Below are 18,773 nucleotides of genomic sequence, written 5' to 3' on the forward strand. Positions count from 1 at the left end.
CCATGTAGCATCAGTGGACTAAACTTCAATTTTGTGCACAAAGAAAACTAAAATAACATAATTTATTCAATAATTCTATCAATAATTTTATATCCAAGATGGCGCCAGGTTGTGTGTTGGCTTGCCGTCGCTCCACATTTAGAATGTCTGTTTTTAGTTTATTTGTTTTACTTTTATGTTTTATCAATTATTTGGACTGCTCACAGTTGATCTATGATCGCCTTTCGCTGCTAAGTCTTTGTTCTACGGCCTTGAATATGTGCAGCCGTGATTTGAACTTGAAATTGTTTGCTGAACAGCCATGCATGTTCCAGCTGCCGTTTAAAGTCTGTCAGGTAACTGGATGCGCGTGCTGGAAGAGGAGACGCCGCAGGAGACGAGGCATACGGGCTGGAGTCTTGGTGAAATTGAGGATCCTGAATAGTGGAGCTAGACCAACAGTGGAGTCGCGGCCTTCCTATTTGTTACATGTTCTGCCTCCCACATCAACATCATTGCGTTGGACTACACAGAGAGAGACCAGACGCGGAGGCGTGGTGCACTCAAATTTGCGCTCCGTGAGACGAGCTGGGGCAATGAAGCTAAGTGCTGTTTCTTTCCCTAATCGGCCCGTTGAGTCGACCACAGTGCTCATGGCTTTGATAAACGCACGCTCAGTTGTCAACAAAACATTCATCTTGAATGACTATTATGTAAAGTATGGTCTGGACTTTCTTTTTATCACTGAAACTTGGCTAAATGACGCTGATATGAGTCCTCTTGTTGAGCTTTTACCAACGGGATGTAGCTATTTAAGTACTTCGAGAAGTAATCGTCGAGGTGGAGGCTTGGCTGTTATTTTTAATAACATGATGAAGTGCAAGTTACTGCCTGTTGAAAGTTCAAAGAGTTTTGAAGTTCAATTAATGAAGATTGACTTGCCCTCGCCAGTGATTTGTGCCTTGATATATAGGCCTCCTGGTTATAATAAGAATTTTCTTGATGAATTTTGTGAGTTTTTATCTGCGGTTGTTCCATCTGCTGACAGGATTTTGATTATGGGTGATTTTAACATTCATGTTTGTTGTCCTGGTAAACCCATGACCAAGGAATTCTTGAATTTAGTTGATTCTTTTAACTTATATCAATGTGTTTCCGGACCTACACACGATCATGGCCACACTTGACTTGGTCTTTTCTTTGGGGATAACGATAGAAAATATTTGTGTTCAAGAAATGGCCATCTCGGATCATATGCCTATTAGGTTTAATTTTACCTCTACAACAAATGACTGTCATCAGCCTCCATCATTCTTGTCCAGGGTTATCACTACTTCTACATCTAGTGTGTTCTCAACTGCTTTTACTGAATTAGCCCCTCATATTGAGCCTACCATATTGTCAGTTGTAGGAACTGATGAATTGGTGGACTCTTTTAATCATGTTTGCTCTGAAATTTTGGATAATGTTGCGCATTTTAAAATGAGATGTCAAAAAGTTAAAAAAACGACCGTGGTTAAATGATGTAACGCGTAATTTGAGGCGGGTTTGTCGGCTTGCAGAGCGTAAGTGGCTGAAAGATAAATTGCAGATATCTTATGATATTCTTAGAGAATCTCTATCAAACTATCAAAACGCTGTTAGAGCCGCTAGATCTTCATATTTTTCGCGAATTATATCACATAATGCAAATAATCTGAAGGTACTATTTTCAACTATAGATAAAGTATTGAGTCCGTCTATCAACTATTTTCCTTCCCCGTCTAAGGATCTGTGTGATAGTTTTTTAAATTATTTTATTGATAAGGTTGTTCTTATTCGGTCGAATATTGTGCCTGTAGGCAATGTTGTAGCCGATATAATTAATCCTTCTCGTTGTTTAAGTAAATTTGCATCTATTACATTAGTTGAGTTGGAAAAGATAATAATGCATTTAAAGCCGACTATCTCACTTTATGACGTTCTCCCGTCGCGATTGTTTAAAGAGGTTGTAGACACTATTGGTCCTAATATACTTCTGATTATCAATAGTAGTTTATATCATGGAACTGTACCTTCAGGGTTTAAGCATGCTGTTATTGAGCCGGTATTAAAAAAATATAACTTGGATTTACATGAGTTAAAAAATTTCAGACCTATTTCGAAATTGCCTTTTATGAATAAGATTTTAGAGAAAGTTGTCCATAATCAACTTACAGATTTCTTGATTGTAAATAACATAGTGGATATTTTTCAGTCTGGATTTAGGACCAAACATAGCACAGAATCAGCACTATTGAAGGTTACAAACAATATTTTGTTAAGTATTGACTCCGGGAAAAGTGTTGCCTTAATGATGCTAGATTTAAGTGCAGCCTTTGATACTTTAGATCACGCAGTTTTAATAGACCGCCTTAGAGATTATGTAGGGATCAATGGTGTAGCCCTTAAGTGGCTTTCCTCTTATCTGCATGACAGGACATGCTCTGTAAAAATTGCTCCGGCTGGAAATAATAGACTACTGTCCAACAATATGCAAAGTTATGTAAAGAACCTTGGAGTATTTTTCGATTCAGAACTGCGCTTTGATCGTCAAGTTAATAGCGTTGTGAAATCATCTTTCTTTCATTTAAGAAAATTGTCTAAATTGAAACCAATTCTTTCGTACAAGGACTTGGAGATTGTTGCGCATGCCTTTGTTTCAACCCAGCTGGATTATTGTAATGCTCTTTATCTGGGCATAAGTGAATCACTGGTTACTCGTCTTCAGTGTGTCCAGAATGCTGCAGTGAGATTTTTAACAAATACCAGAAAACGGGATCACATAACACCTTTATTGATATCCCTTCACTGGCTACCTGTTAGATACAGAATACAATATAAGGTGTTGATGTTTGTTTTTAAAGCGCTACATGATCAAGCTCCTGAGTACATAAAAGACATGTTAATTCCTTATCAGTCTCAACGTCACCTTCGCTCCTCTCGGAATATGCTCCTAACCGTCCCACGGTCTCGCTTGAGGCGTAGTGGAGACCGCGATTTTTCTGTGGCGGCTCCTGCACTTTGGAATGAGTTGCCACTATCCCTAAAAATCTCATCAGGTATGGATATTTTTAAAAAGGAATTTGAAGACTTATTTATTTAATCAAGCCTTTGGCATTTGATTAGGTCTGAGAACTGTGAGTGATTTGCTGTTCGATTTTCTTGTGTCTTGTTTTTAATGTAACTTAATGTTGGTATATATTTTAGAGTTAGTGATCAGCCTACTTATGGACAGCACTTTGGTCCATTCTAATGGTTTTGAAAGTGCTTTATAAATAGAAGTTGAGTTGAGTTGAGAATTCTCCTCCCCACATTAAAGTTTTCGGCCAAAATTTCGGAAAGTACCATGACGCATACGCACGCTTTCCCCATAACAAAATCAACATCACCAATGTTTATGTTCAGCAAAAAGCATGCACATGCTCTTATCACTGTCCGGGCCAATCAGAAGCTGTGGATTACAGGGGAGGTCTACAGACTCCTGAAGATGAGGAACTCTGCCTTCAGAACTGGAGATGAGGTGGGCCTGAGAACAGCCAGGGCCAACCTGTCCCGCGGCATCAGAGAGGCTAAGAGACAGCACTCCAGGAGGATAGCCCATCAATTCAGCGACAGGAGAGACACTAGGATCCTGTGGCAGGGGATACCGACCATTATGGACTACAAGTCCCCACCACGGACCTGTGACAGCAACATCTCTGCTGAACGAGCTGAACACCTTCTTCGCTCGCTTTGAGCAACAAAACAGCACCACTGCACAGAAGACTCCACCTCCTCCTGGCGACCAGGTGATGACGCTGACCCCAGACAGCGTGAGGAGATCCTTCAGCAGGATCAATGCATGCAAAGCTCCGGGTCCTGACAACATCCCTGGGCGTGTACTGAGAGACTGTGCAGCAGAACTCACTGATGTCTTCACAGACATTTTCAACATCTCACTGAGTCAGGCTGTTGTTCCCACATGTTTCAAAACTACCACCATCATTCCAATTCCAAAGATGCCATCTCCATTCTGCTTCAATGACTAACGTCCTGTTGCACTTACTCCCTTCCTCATGAAGTGCTTTGAATGGCTAGTCATGCACCACATCAAGTCTGCCCTCCCCGCCTCCCTGGACCCCTTCCAGTTTGCATATCGATCCAACCGGTCGACCGATGATGCCATCGCCACTGCCGTCCACTCAGCACTCACACATCTAGACAAAAAGGACTCATATGTCAGAATGCTGTTCATAAACTTCAGTTCAGCATTCAACACAATCATCCCTCAACAGCTCATTTACAAACTGATCCAGCTGGGGCTCAACACTTCGCTGTGCAACTGGCTGTTGGACTTTCTGACTGGAAGAGCTCAGGCAGTACGGGTCGGCAGCAACACATCCAGCACCATCACACTGAACACTGGGGCCCCCCAAGGATGTGTGCTGAGCCCCCTCCTCTTCACTCTGCTGACCCATGACTGCACACCATCACACAACTCCAACCTCTTCATTAAGTTTGCAGATGACACAACTGCGGTGGGTCTCATTAGCAACAAAGATGAGACAAACTACAGGAGCAAGGTGAGCCGCCTGGCAGGATGGTGCAGTGACAACAATCTCTCTCTGAACTTGGAGAAGACGAATGAGATTGTTGGTGACTTCAGGAGAGCGCACACTCAGCATGTTCCTCTGACCATAAACGGTGCAACTGTGGAGAGAGTGAGCAGCACCAAGTTCCTGGGTGTGCACATCACAGAGGACCTCTCCTGGACTGAAAACACAGAAGCACTGGCCAAGAAATCACAACAGCGTCTCTACTTCCTCCGCAAACTGAGAAGAGCCAGAGCCCCACCCCCGATCATGTACACCTTCTACAGAGGCACCATCGAGAGCATCCTGTCGAGCTGCATCACTGTGTGGTATGGCGCCTGCAACGCGTCCTGCCGAAAGGCTCTGCAACGCATAGTGAGATCAGCTGAGAAGATCATTGGTGTCTCTCTCCCCTCCCTCCAGCACATTTACGGAACCCGTCTCACTCGCAAAGCCCTCTGCATCGCAGGTGATCCCACCCACCCGTCACACAGCTTCTTCAGCCCTCTGCCATCAGGGAGGAGACTCCGGAGTCTCCAGGCCAGGACCAGCAGACTGAAGGACAGCTTCATCCACCAGGCTGTCAGCAAGCTGAACTCCCTCCCAAACTTGCCCTCCCCTCCCCTCTTCTGCCCCATGCACCATTGAACTATGAACTTGCGCTGCTTTATTTAACTTTATTTTTTTATTTTATTATATGTCTTTTTTACATTCCCTTATTGTATAGTTGTATCTACATTTTATATTTGATCTAGATTTTTAGGCTTTACTGTTAATGTTATCTGTATGCACCGGGGGTCTGAGAGTAACGCAATTTCGATTCTCTGTATGTATGTACTGTACATGTGGAAGAATTGACAATAAAACAGACTTGACTTGACTTGACTTTTTATTAAACTTTTTAAGGACTGATGCAGTGCAACACATTAAATAAATATGTGCTCATTTGCATACATTTCCAGAACAGAAATCTGAACATTGGATGGAGACGGGTTCAAAATTTTTGTTTATTTTGATAAAAGTTTTGATGCCATGAAATCTAGTTAAATTTGGCAGTTCAGATAAGAATTGAAATCTACAAATGCAAATAGTCAAAAAATGTCAAGTACATGGAAGAGAAAAAATGTCTCGCCTTTAGAACGTTTTCTTTTTCCTACTCCATCTCAAATGTTAATAAAATTATACTTAGTTCTAATACAATATGTAATACTTAGTTCATTTATATATTAAGTTAAGGCCATAGTAACAGAAGTTTGTTTTTAATATATTAACTATTGTTTTTATCTTTAGTGTATTGACTCCTAGAGCATAACTAGACCACCATTTTCTATTATCATGCAAATTAACAATATTCTATGGTTAGTATGATATACAGGCTTTGGTGTAATGGAATACTTGTAAACTTCACCATAGCATGAAGTCTCCCCTCTAACTCTAATTTCAAGGACACGTCATAGGAAAAGAATGATAGAAATCAACAAAATGTCCATATATGAGAGAGGTTTCGGACAGATTGAGTCCTTTATCTTTGTCACCACATTAAAAGTGTATGTTTACTTTGTGTTTCTTTGTGATACATACTGTATCTGCATGCAGTGATGCCAAAAACCTCAGTAAAAAAATACTGTTTGTAGAACTGTTTGGTAAACACACTTTTTGTTTAAAGGCACATTTATTGTGTTCCCTGGTAATTTATCTACTTTTTATAGGTATAAAATATCTATAAAAATATAAATCCTATAAAGTAGGTGCATAAATACAATGCCATTAAAACGATCGTTCCACAATCTAGTTACTATCAGAAAAGGGGTATGTGCCACCAGAATACCATTGCCTTCTTATCCCACATGCATGACCCAGATGTCAGCAATGCAAGAAACACAGACTATTTCATTTTGAGACCACATTTCTTACACCAAATAAGTAATTGCTTGTCATGTTGCTAGAAATAAAGAACACAACAGGTCTTATTAATGTACACCATCTTCCCATATAAGTTCTCTATTGTATGTAGTAATGTCTAATTTTTTGACAGTTCAACTCCAGGATCACCTGAAGGAGTACTGGTTAACATTATTTTGTAAGTTAGGAACGCAAAATGATGAAGCCTTGTACAGCCACATACTGAGCTATGTTTCTGCAGTGTTCGAACTGATGTGTAATTCTTTTATACATTTTCTTTTAAACATGGTAGTAGAAGCTCAAGTTTGGATATTGATATATTCAGCTATTTTTCCCCCCAGCAGTCATCTTCATCTTTGGCTGCAAGGCATGTTGATTTTTTTCCTCGTAAATGTTTGAATTTTTGGTATTTTTCATAATAATGCAAATGTGTGGCTAATATTAACAAGATTACATGAGTTGCTATATTTATTGCTGATTTATTGCACATTTTCTTGAAGTTGAAGTGTGTAATTTTATTTTCAGCATTAAAGTATATTCTCTTATACCAGCTCAAATGCAGAATCAACAGTAAGTAATTCATTCGTAGGTTTTATTCTGCACAAAAAAGCACAAACATTTTGGGTTTTTTTTGTTTTGTTTTTTAGCATCCAACCTGTCTGACACAGCAACATTCATTTATCCAATGACAATAGCCACGATTTTCCCTGATCAGCGTAACTGGAGTGAGCTTGTTTTATGCAAACCATTATTAGTTTTTGTAGACTTGGTGTATATTAACAAAGGTCAAGGTTTGGCCGGTTAGCATAGTGCGTGGTTATTGTATGAATGTTTTTGTAGGGCTCTTAAAATGTGAGATTGACTTATATTTTTCCTTGTCTGCTGCCCTTCAAATCTCAGCTCAGGATAGTTGCTAGTAAAGGGTTCGAGACCAAGTGCATTCTTATGGTAACCTTATCCAATCTGTGTTGTGATTATATCATTATCTTGCAACACCAGATTTAGTCACATTGTATTATAGCTCAGGAACTTCTGTATTCTGATGGCAGATTTTAAGTTGCATGCTTTTTGCCACTGAAATGAATAGGAATGCTAATAGATTTCCTAGGTTTTAGACCTCCATGCATATTATACAACCAGTTTATCACTCTTGGTCAACTGGCTATGATAGTGCTAGTGCTTTTATTCTGTAATGTTACAAAGCATTTAAAAAAATAACTTTTATCAATATGAAATGACTTGCTGAATTCCATGTCAAAACTATCCATAACAGTAAAATAAAATACACTTGGAGCCACAATTATTTGGACAATTGTATTATTGGAACTATTTAACTGCTTATAAAATGATTTTTCTCACAAAATATGCTATTAGTTAGTGTTTTTGCTTGTATTTTTGCCCAAATTGATGAAAAAGAGTTTAGGGTAGCCAAACCATTACCGTACACTAGTGCAAGCTTTTTTTTTATGATAAATGTTTGGGATGTACTACAATTGTAATGCAGTGTTCAAATTGAGAATCCCAGACACCCCAATTCAGAAAGCTAATTATTGACCATCATTTAAATTGTCAGTGGGTTGTTCTTGGCAAGTCTTCCTGTTGTTCTCCATACATTGGGACATTCAGTTATTGTGTCAGACTCAACGGTGAGCTTGAACACCCAGCAATAGCAACCTATAATCACTGTAAGCGATCTGTGTTGTGGAGTTTCATCCAACTCCTAAACCCCACCAGCTGATTTTCAGATTTTACTGCTGACCACAATGAACCTTCACCGAGCCCTGCAGCTCAATCTCTTATGAAGTGTCCTCTTATTCACTTTCATCTCAGTATTTAGTGGTGAAGCACACTGAGTAGGAAAAAATTTTTGGAAAATGTTTAGTTCTCAGATTTCTTCTGAAAGTCGTCCAGTATGTCACAGACTTGAAGCAAATAAGGAACAGGGACTGTACCAAAACATTATGCATGCAATAATCTACAAGGATTTATATATAATGAAGGCTGTATTGAGTTAATTTTGCCATGAAACATGAACACTTAAAAAAAACAACCTTTGATTTGTCTCCATCCTCTAGTTGTCTACTATACTTTGCAGAGAGTCGCGTGCTTGTACACCAGCATCCAAGCTCTTGCTATGAGAGTGAGTAACGTACATATTGTCTAGTGTTCAGAGACTGTACATTACTGCAGTCGACAGTCGTGTTAAGTCCTTTCAAGCATTTAATATCTCACTCATGCACATTATTTTACAGCAGCAGGATGCCTTAATTATCTAATTAAGGACAGGATTAATTAAGGCCCCTGAACGCCCGTTGCTTTGATATAGGCGAATTTAAAATCACAACTCTTCGCTTCTGCAGGGCTCTTCATAAAATCCCACGCAGGATGAACTGTTGCAAAACGCGGTTTTTCAGTGCCCCATAACCACTCTGGCTATGTTAATAAAAAAGCTTTAATTTCAAATTACATTTGGTTTGTATTTACATTGCATTTATAGATGGCTTGACTGAGAAAAACAACTTTTATCCAAACAAGAATAGGTCTTTAAACATACCAATTAAATCAATAAAACCAATCGGAGTACTGAAGGCACACATTTAACATAATTAAAATGTTTATTTGGAACTCAGGGTAGAATGGCTTTATCTGATGACCGGTCCACGCCTTTGTGTAGCTCCAAACGGTGTAATGTCACATAGGTTTATCCATCCATGTGATTAGGTTCCATTATTAAAAGTATTTGAAACTGGTTCTCATTTGCGAATGCGAATTTTCGTTTTTTGGACGTATTTAAGAAACATTTTTGAGCGTGGCGTTCTTGTATGCAAGTTGATAAAACTTTTATCCAGAAGAATAAAAAGCCCATACAGAAGACCGTATAGAGAGGAACTATGAATTAACATGGTAATTTTGTTCAGCAAGATAATGGGATCAAAAAAAACTTTTTATAATTAATTTTATTTCCAATACACGTGTTCTTCTGAGCAGTTAGTCGAACTGATCCAAGATATCTCACGTTCGTGGCTCCCCAGATTATCACTAAAGTATAATAAAGTTTTGAACTGTAACTGCCATATTATTCTGGTCACTTTATGCTGAAATAGAATCTAATGTTAGGAAACAAAAGAAAATAAGTACACTTTTTATTGAGATATGTTTTTACAGGTCTATAATATTTCAAAATATTGGTTGTAAATGAGAAAATGGGGAACACTTAAACACTGAGTTTTGAATGATAAAATGTTGTTAAACAGAAGAGGTGATGAGTATCACTTACGGTTTTAAATTCACTGTGCAAGGTTTGTGAAGCTGCAATTTTAAGTAGCATATGCCAAAAATAACACATCCAGTGTTGCGCGTATAATCAAACTTAGAAACTTAGAACACAGTTTGGTTCAAGACGGACGGTGACGAAATTTGTCAAATGCACCTCTGAACGTGACCATGGGTAGGCTATAATATACTGTATATATATATACCTGTCAGGAAGTTGCTTTTGTGATGTCCTCGTGATTTCTCTATTCAATTATCACCCTTTTAATTTTTTTTTTTTTTTTAAATAGCATATTGTTTAAATTGCGAACACGTATTTTAATGTTTTTCTATATAAAAAGAAATTCCGTTTTGTTAAACTATTTAAATTTAATAATAAAAAAATGCAAGTAGAAACGTGTTTTAAAATTTAAAGGCAAAAGTTGTGCATTCATACTGTGATTTATTTTGTAAGAGGTGAATGGGTCTCCTTGCGCGTTCTCCTTGGCTCTCTGCTGTGAAAGACTTTGAACTTGAACTTTACTTCTTGTCCCTGTCCAGCCGAATATGAATTAAGTACTTTTCGATTTTATATCCGAATCTATTAATTTCGTATCTCAACGTATTAGATGGCATCTGTATTCTTGTTTAAAACGCACTTTTTAAAAATGCATAATTTATCTTTGACGTGCGTATATAGGACACTAGTGTTGCAAGTACGGATTCATTCCTATTTCTGTCTTATAGTTTAAAATGTGGTATATTGCAGTGGTCTGATGCGATATTAACTTTATTTTCACAATATACGCCAACTTGGATAGGTGTCCAAAGAGCTACATTTTAGTGCTCACTGACTTAGTACTTATACTTTCGTGCCAATATATTGATTGTGACCCACCTTTCCTTTTTCCTCAACTGTAAATCTGGAATTATGTGGATAGTAATGTGGTGGGACACGTAAAAAACGGCACAAATAGCTTTACGCACAAGTATTTTTAGACTTCCTGTTCTAAATGATGTCGTTTATATTTTGGATTTTGAGAAAGTTGTCGATGTACAGCTTCTAACAAGTTCAGAGTCGCTGTTTTGACATTTTGAAAGTTATATTTAAGTAGGCTATGTTAAAGATAATTTAAACTATACATTAAGTCAAAATCAAATAATCAACGATGCTTTTGCAGTAACTGAAGTCTGCCAGGGTAATACATGTGCAACATCGAGCTTCATGATAGCATGTATTGTTAATCGATGTCAAATGCAGAAAGATGTATAATTGTAAAGCTTTCCAGAGAGGTTAAAGCTACTTTTCTTTTCGTTTGATTTCAGAAACGATTTGTCAATTATTTGTTCCTAAGATACATATCTTATTCTAATTACGAAGGACCATTTAAGTGCATATCCGTTACAGCTGTTAATATTAACAAAAACAAACCGTTCTGTTTCGTTCCAAAAAATGTAACAAAATAAAGAATAGATAATCTGTACAGAATTCAGATCTGAACATGTTCTTAGGTGCTTTAGGTCTGAGTAGTTTGGATTTGTGATGTAGTGTGCAACTTTATATAAAATGTTTTGGGAACACCCAGCGTTTCTGGATATAAAAGGTTTTTTATAGCCTACAACAGTTTCTTATTCTAAAGATTAGAACGGTTGAAAATAATTGAAGGAACATAACATAGAGTTTAAACGTGCGTGTCAAGGTACCAGAGAGTAGCGAAAATGATACCATGGAAGATTAGATTTAATATATTCCTATAGCAAAAATAATTTTGTCCATTGTGATAAATTGATGGTAAGCCTAGGCTATAAAACCACCCCTCTTCATTATGTGTGCACATACTTTGGGCACGCCGATATGTGTCGTTGTGATTCTGTTTAAAAATAGCTAATTACTGCAGGCTGATCGTCGTGTTTTTCCAGAAATTTCCAGCAGACTGTCAGAATATGCCGTCACATTTGCAGATTTGTTGTTCTCATCCATGCTTTTTTGTACATTATTTAGTACTTACATTCCAGCTCAGCTCTTTGCACGTCCGTTTTTGTTTCCATACACGCACACACACAGTTAGGACCCCAAGTTTGCATGCCCTATGCAGAATAATAATAATAATAAATAGAGATCATATTTGACTTAAAACTGCGCTCATTAAGATATTTTTACACAATAGATATTTACTACACATATAATTACAGTAATATCGGAATTAACACGCATCCTCTGGGTTCCTATAGTTGTAGTATCCTCGATGATCAATGACTGTTTGCATTTCACTGTTCTTAAGCTAAATCCTCTAAGACCTGCACATTAATTTGGTTTTCCTGCATTTTTGCTCATTTTTTCTGCTATTTAATATCATTGTTTGCACCTTTTGTTGAGAACCAATATTATAATTTAGCAAATAGGATGATCGGTGTATGTCTTATGTAACTTCTAATAGGCCATTACTTATTTGTTTAAATTTAGGAGAGAAAGGTTGTATGAGAGTGTACTGTGTCGACATGATAACGTTATTTGATCTTACACTGGGTTTCTTATTTTCGTGTAGTTATTTTATACGATTATAAAGAGATTATAATTTGATAGTTTTGTAGATAAAAAAATTGTTATCCGATAATATATATTTTTTCCTGTGACGCCTTGTGTAAAAAAAATGCTGTGCTGTTAATAGTAGCAAGTTATTGTGGGTGTGCAAGTTCTAGTTTTGCTGTTTGTAGCTGTTGCTACGGAAAAAAACATTGTTAAACGTCAAAGAACTCGCTGCTGTTGTAATTAATTGTTGCATGTTGTTGAAAAGACGATGGTGTCATCCCTTGTGTTTAAGCCGCAAAAGTAGTCTCGTTTTGGTCCTTTGTTAAAAATAAACTCAAAATGTGTTGCTTTTTAGAAGCCTAAACAAAGAGACAATGACATAACAAAGGCCCATGTTTTTATTTTTATTTTTTTGCTTATTCCAGATCAGTAGATTAGGTGTGATATGTAGCATATGATATGTAGTGTATATGTGGCTGTTTTCTACAGTATAATACAATAGAAGTGACTTGAAGTAAACTGCTATCTGCTGGCTGCTGTAATGTTTTTCTTCTGCTTTTTTCTTTCTCAAATAAGTAAATATTCTGAAATAATCCCAAATTGCTAGGTTTGAAACAATTTCACGTAAAACAAGCGCTAGAAGCATTACTTATAACAATACAATGAGATCGGTTCAAAATATTCCAGCTCACCAAGATCATGGTTCATTTTCAAATCTCACTGCTGGCACATGCATTCTGAGATCTCAACGGTAGGCTATTTTCTGTTAGATATGGAGGAAATAAGAAAACTTGACTATTGTTTGACTATCTGAAAAGATGTCAGAAACCGAGAAAGCTACACTTAGGGCCTGTCGCAATTAACATGTCTGCAGAGGAACTGGCCGCCTCCTTTAACTTGAACTTGGACTTCCGACGAGACGTGTCTGAAAGTGGGGGAGACATTTTGTCTGTATAGACGACGTGACAACCGGACCTTTGGTTGTCATTGTGAAGCAGCCTTCTGAATCTAAAGGCCTTAACGTAGAAAAATAAACGAGTGATGCAGAAAATCAAGGACGAATTGTCATATTGCATGACATTTGTCAGGTGTTTTTTTAATTTTAATGTTGTCTACTACTACTTTAAACAAGTCATCATAAATGGATCGTCATAACAAAACATGGGTGCACAGTGTCCATAATCATTTTTTCGTGGTTTGTTTCTGGTTTTGTAAGATTGCTCTCTGGCTTCAGTGTAACCAGTGCTTGTTATAATTGCAAAGCAGGTGATATACAAATAACAGAGAAATCTAAACCGGTACTACTGGGGTTTCTGTGTTAAAACGGTTAAAAATGAACATCCCGGTCCGTGTATCATTATTAGGAACGCAATGATACTTCCCATTTCTTGCTGTATACTCTGCCTGGCCGCAGATTTGAATGATCGTATTGCTCACGTTCTTCATATCAGCCACAGATTTACACCGCACTGCACCGAGACAGAATTGACGCAGGCCTAGCCATATTCTGCTGACATCTATGCGAGATTTATAAGAATGTTTTTCTTCTAAGGGAAGGTATAGGTTTTTGGAAGGAGAAGGAAGGTCGTTACGAAACAAGAGTTTGATGTGTTTAGTTAGGAAGACTCGTTAGTCGTACTACCCACTCAGCTACTGTTCTTTTCTTGGCTTACATTTTATTTGAACCATGTTCTTATAGGGGTATAGTATAGCACTGTGCCACTGTAGCGACATTTTTGAATTTTAGGAGAATCAGTTCCTGAACTAGGCCTGCAACAGCTCCGCAAGAATGAGCATGCAGAGGCAATGTGTAGCTTTAAACGCCTGGAGCACTTTACTTTTACTTTTTTTATGATTAAGGCAAAGAACAGCTTGCGTTTATGTTTTTTGAAAAACTTTCTTTCGTTCAAAATGCATGTAAAACTGCTTGGATGTTTTTTTGCATCAGTTTCGTAATAGCGATATAAGTAGGCTACTTTTAACGCACCTCTTAGCAAAACAAGTCTTAACAAATAATTAAGATGGAAAATAAGCAATTTCGGTATAACCATTAATCTTTAAAGAATATGGAGTGAATTAATCGCATTTGTGATGTATGATATACCCATCAAAAGGTATTTTTTTTTTATGTTTTTGACTGACTGACTAAACTATTGAATGTGAATATTCAAAAGGTCTTTATGCATTGGAAACCCGAATAGAAGCCACCTTTTAATAGCGCCCAGGCTAGCGAGCTTTAACCGGTGTTGCAATCAATTTTTCCCCACTCCATGACAACGCAAGACGCTCAGCCACAACAACCCAGCTCCCAAATCTCTGAATGGCAGATTTCATTGACTTTAACTCGGACGAGCAAAGCTGTCTAACTCTTGTTTTATTCTATTAATAAATGAATGGGCTCAAATGAGATCAGCTCAAATCTGTGCTTTATAAGAGCCTTAAATCTATTTTTATTTTTAAAGACAATTAAGCAAAAAAAAAAAAAAAAAAAAAAAAAATATATATATATATATATATATATATATATATATATATATATATATATATATATATATATATATATATATATATATATATATATACATTTTGACGTTTGTGTACTGTAAATGTGTTTGCATGCGGCAGGGTTAAAGTTATTTGCTGGGGAATAAATTCCGTTCATTTGTTTTCTGTCGTGGGCACATGCATAAATAAATGTATAAGTTTAAATTGCGATTTGGACCCACAGGGATAGAGAGATGTGTAGACAGCGACAGGTATCTGTCCTTACTCGTATACCTGTATTAATGTTTGCTCGTTGGTTGTTATTGTACGTTAAGTGCATAATAACAGAGCAATGAAAACAGACTAAAGATTTGTTGTGAAAAATAACATAAAATTGAAATATTTAAATATTTTGCTTTTTTTACCATTAGATGTGGTTTGACATTAGAAGAATTTGTCACGTGACCGACAATTTGCATGTTTATTTTTTTGTAAAGTTATGTGTTTTTAGATATTTTCGTTTGATGACGTCGACAATGTCTGAACTACGTAATTGGTTCGTCCTTTTTATCTATATTTGAGAGATCTCAATTTGTAACAGCCAAGACAATGCTTTTCTTACACTTTTTATCCTCTTTAAGCATTTGTAATATATTTATGTGATATTTTGATATGTATTTTCAAAACATCTCTCCTTGTCAGCATGTTTAACTGGGGCTAAAAAAGTTTTTTTCAGAAAAAGTTCAGATTTCTAGTTTTAGGACTGAGATTAAGAAGTTGATACTTCAGTGAGCATTCCACCACAGCGGTAATTTAACTGTGAATTAAGGGCATGGAGATTTATATTTAAGTGTGCACCTGTGATTCTTTGCAACAGAAAAGTTAAAACATCAAAGCCAGAGACTATGCCTATAGAAATAACTGCTTAAATGGACTGAAACACACAGAGATGTGCATTTTTAGGTTCACAAAGTTGTAAGGAAACGTCTTGTGATTGCTAGATCTCTTATGTAGGCTATATTCAGCGAATTTATGTATTTAATTTTTTTATTTTTTTGTCTTCGTGCTATTAAAAGAAATTACGTTTGCAATATTGGGAAATAAATCTTTTGACGTGAAATAATGTGCTCTGTGATTTAAACAAAGAAATGCAATGAAGAAAAGTGCTTTCACGCATAACCAATCACAGGCGCACGTTCACGAGACAGACTGACTCAGACACAGATACACTCACAAGATCCTCTTCCAGTTTGACACTGTGCTCACAATAGTGTTAAGAGTCCCATTTTAGCGCTCTTGCTGTTTTTCAAACATTGCTCACTGATTTGAAATGCTAATACGGAACCGTAATGTAGTTTCACAACGCAAAATGTCGAAAATTTAAATGTATTTTACTTAAGAGGGGTGTAAGTTGAACTGTTGCATGGAAATGCATTTCCTAACACAGGCTAGTGAAGTATAAAGCCTGAGATTACACGTACTGAGTATTACTATTTTAGTGTTCGAGAGGAGATGCGACTAATTTAATTGAAAACTAGACAAGTGTAAACAACAGTAGCTTTAAAATTCATATTTCAGACTAATAAGAGACATAGCAGATATTGTCAACAGAGCCTTTTAAATTTACACCGTTTGAATAAAACTTACTTTTTTCAAACAGATTCTTGCAGGTCTTTTGAATAAATATGTTTAACTTGTAGCTACATGAAGCACTTACATGAGAACTACCTTGCTGCGTGTGGAGTGCGATAATAAATATGAAATAAATAAAACATAATTTAAATAATAGAAATTGATTTTTATTGACTAAGAGATTTAGGCTACTTTTTTACATCGCTTGGGATTTTTGGGGATTTTGTTTTATAAAAATAAGATGTGTTGTACCTGTTATAACTGCTGTTTAACAGTGATCTTTCCCGATTTAATTGTTAAAAATCTACTTTTGAAGTTTTTGTTTGCAATTAATGACAAATCAATCAAAGTGAGCTTTTGAAAATGATCTTCCAGGGTAAATTTACTAGTTTACTTCATAAGCTATTGCAAGTTCTGCCTTACATTAAATACGGTAATAAGGTAATATTCGACCAAAACTCTTTGGCCCACGGCTTACTTTACAATCTTATTTTCACATCAATATTTTGCTGGTTTGAGGCAGAAAATGTAAAGAAATATTGTACAGCATCAGTACTAAACATATTTTTTTCCTGTTTTGTGACGAACCTAGTTCTAGTACCGTAGCTCATTTAATTAATGTCTACAAATCTTGATAATATAAGTCAGACGAGTAAGCTAGAAGCTCCATAATTAACATGCCATACAGAGGAGCACTTCACAGTAATACGAGAGGAAGAAAGCAAATTTACCGGAAGGGGATTTCTGCATTGTTGGTAGTATTTGTCTTCGTACTCGTAACAGTTTTACAGTTGCCGGTGCACTTTAAAAAGTAGAAATTACTTTGGGGACCACTTGGATTGTTTGCCGGTTTCTTTTCCGTTTTCCTAAATTGTATCTCAAAGCCTTTCAAACTACAGCGAGTTTGCATGCATACGAGTGTGAAGTTCATTCTTGTCCGTCTAGACTCTGATTACGACCCTGTTTGTCTGCGTTTTTTACCTTGACCTTGGACTTCCATGCAGCTGTCATTTGTAAGATTTGTCCATTCTTCAGTCTGTGAAGACAACGATGGATGTATCTTTGCAAACAGGAGTAATCAATGAACTCATCAACATTATATCTAACGCAAAAAAATGGTAAAAACTGTTCAGATTTTCTGTAATAAACAAAGACGTCTCTGTCTGTCTAGTCGCTACACAATTGAAACTAATAAAAGAGGAATGTTTATCAGGGTATGAGACTCTCTTATTCATTCCTCGTGAAACGTTGCATTGTAAATTTGCAACATCAGACCGGAAGAAAGTCTGATCCTGTGTCGGTGCGTTTTTTCTTGCCATGGCACTAGCTGGATCTGATTAAATATTGTTGTATTCTACATTCTAGAATTCAAAAAAGAATAAAAATGCAGAATAACATAATAAACAACTACGATACCTGGAAAAACTACAAATATTTTTGGATATGTATTGTGTTATCCTGACATTATACATTTTGGACAAGTCAGTGGGAGGGAAAGATGTTAATGAAAAATTTAAAAATGTATCCATATATTTTACATTTCAAATATTTTTTTCAGCTGTATATTTTGATGATTTTCATTGCTACGTTCACATCAGCACGCGGTCCTGAATGCTGGAGGGTACATGGAAAATAATATTTAAAACAATTGTGTAACTGAATATGAGGCAAATTATTTTATATCAGTGAGACAGAAACATACATATCGATGGAAAAAGCAATTCACAGAAGAGTCATAACACGCCATTCGTTTTATAATAAAAACTGTACATGAAATAATATTACAGAGCACACTAATGCTTTTGTGCCATGTATAGAAAGTTTTTATTCTGTTTTCTAGTGTGTTTGTGTTTTTGCATTTTATTCGCATATATTATTTAGTTATTTTGTTGTTGATTTGGGTTTTAATTTATTTGTTTCTAAATTTAAATTACAGCAGAGTAATTCAGTCGTATACTAAATAGCCTAACGCAAGTATTTTTCCCTCAAATGCAAATGGAAGTTAGTCCTTTCCTTTAGGTTATTGATGACGAAAAGATACTTTTATTGCAAGAAAATAACTAAAGAATAACTGAATTCATACGATTCCGATCATGTATAATTTTCTTATGCTACTCATATTCTGTGTAACTCTTTAATAATTTATGCACGTTTCCTTATATATATATATATATATATATATATATATATATATATGTATGTGTGTGTGTGTGTGTGTGTGTGTGTGTGTGTGTGTGTGTGTGTGTGTTTATGTTGTCACATATATGCAACGTTCGATATTGTAGACAATGAAGGCTAAATAAATAAATAAAGTGCATTCTGCCAAGTGTCCAGAGTAGACATTTGTCGGCCGAAATGTTGAGGTTGTTTTCTTTCCCCTTATAAACATGTAGCCTTCCCCT

At 36.4% G+C, this 18,773-nt stretch overlaps 1 protein-coding gene across 1 annotated transcript in view; it reads left to right on the plus strand.

Annotated features, from left to right (window-relative positions):
- Positions 1-18,773, plus strand: part of LOC132118427 (homeobox protein Hox-C10a-like) — a 103,086-nt gene that overhangs the window by 50,327 nt on the left and 33,986 nt on the right. The window lies entirely within an intron of this gene.

The sequence above is a fragment of the Carassius carassius genome, chromosome 37 (genome assembly GCF_963082965.1).
Source record: "Carassius carassius chromosome 37, fCarCar2.1, whole genome shotgun sequence".
In the NCBI taxonomy this organism is placed as follows: domain Eukaryota; kingdom Metazoa; phylum Chordata; class Actinopteri; order Cypriniformes; family Cyprinidae; genus Carassius; species Carassius carassius.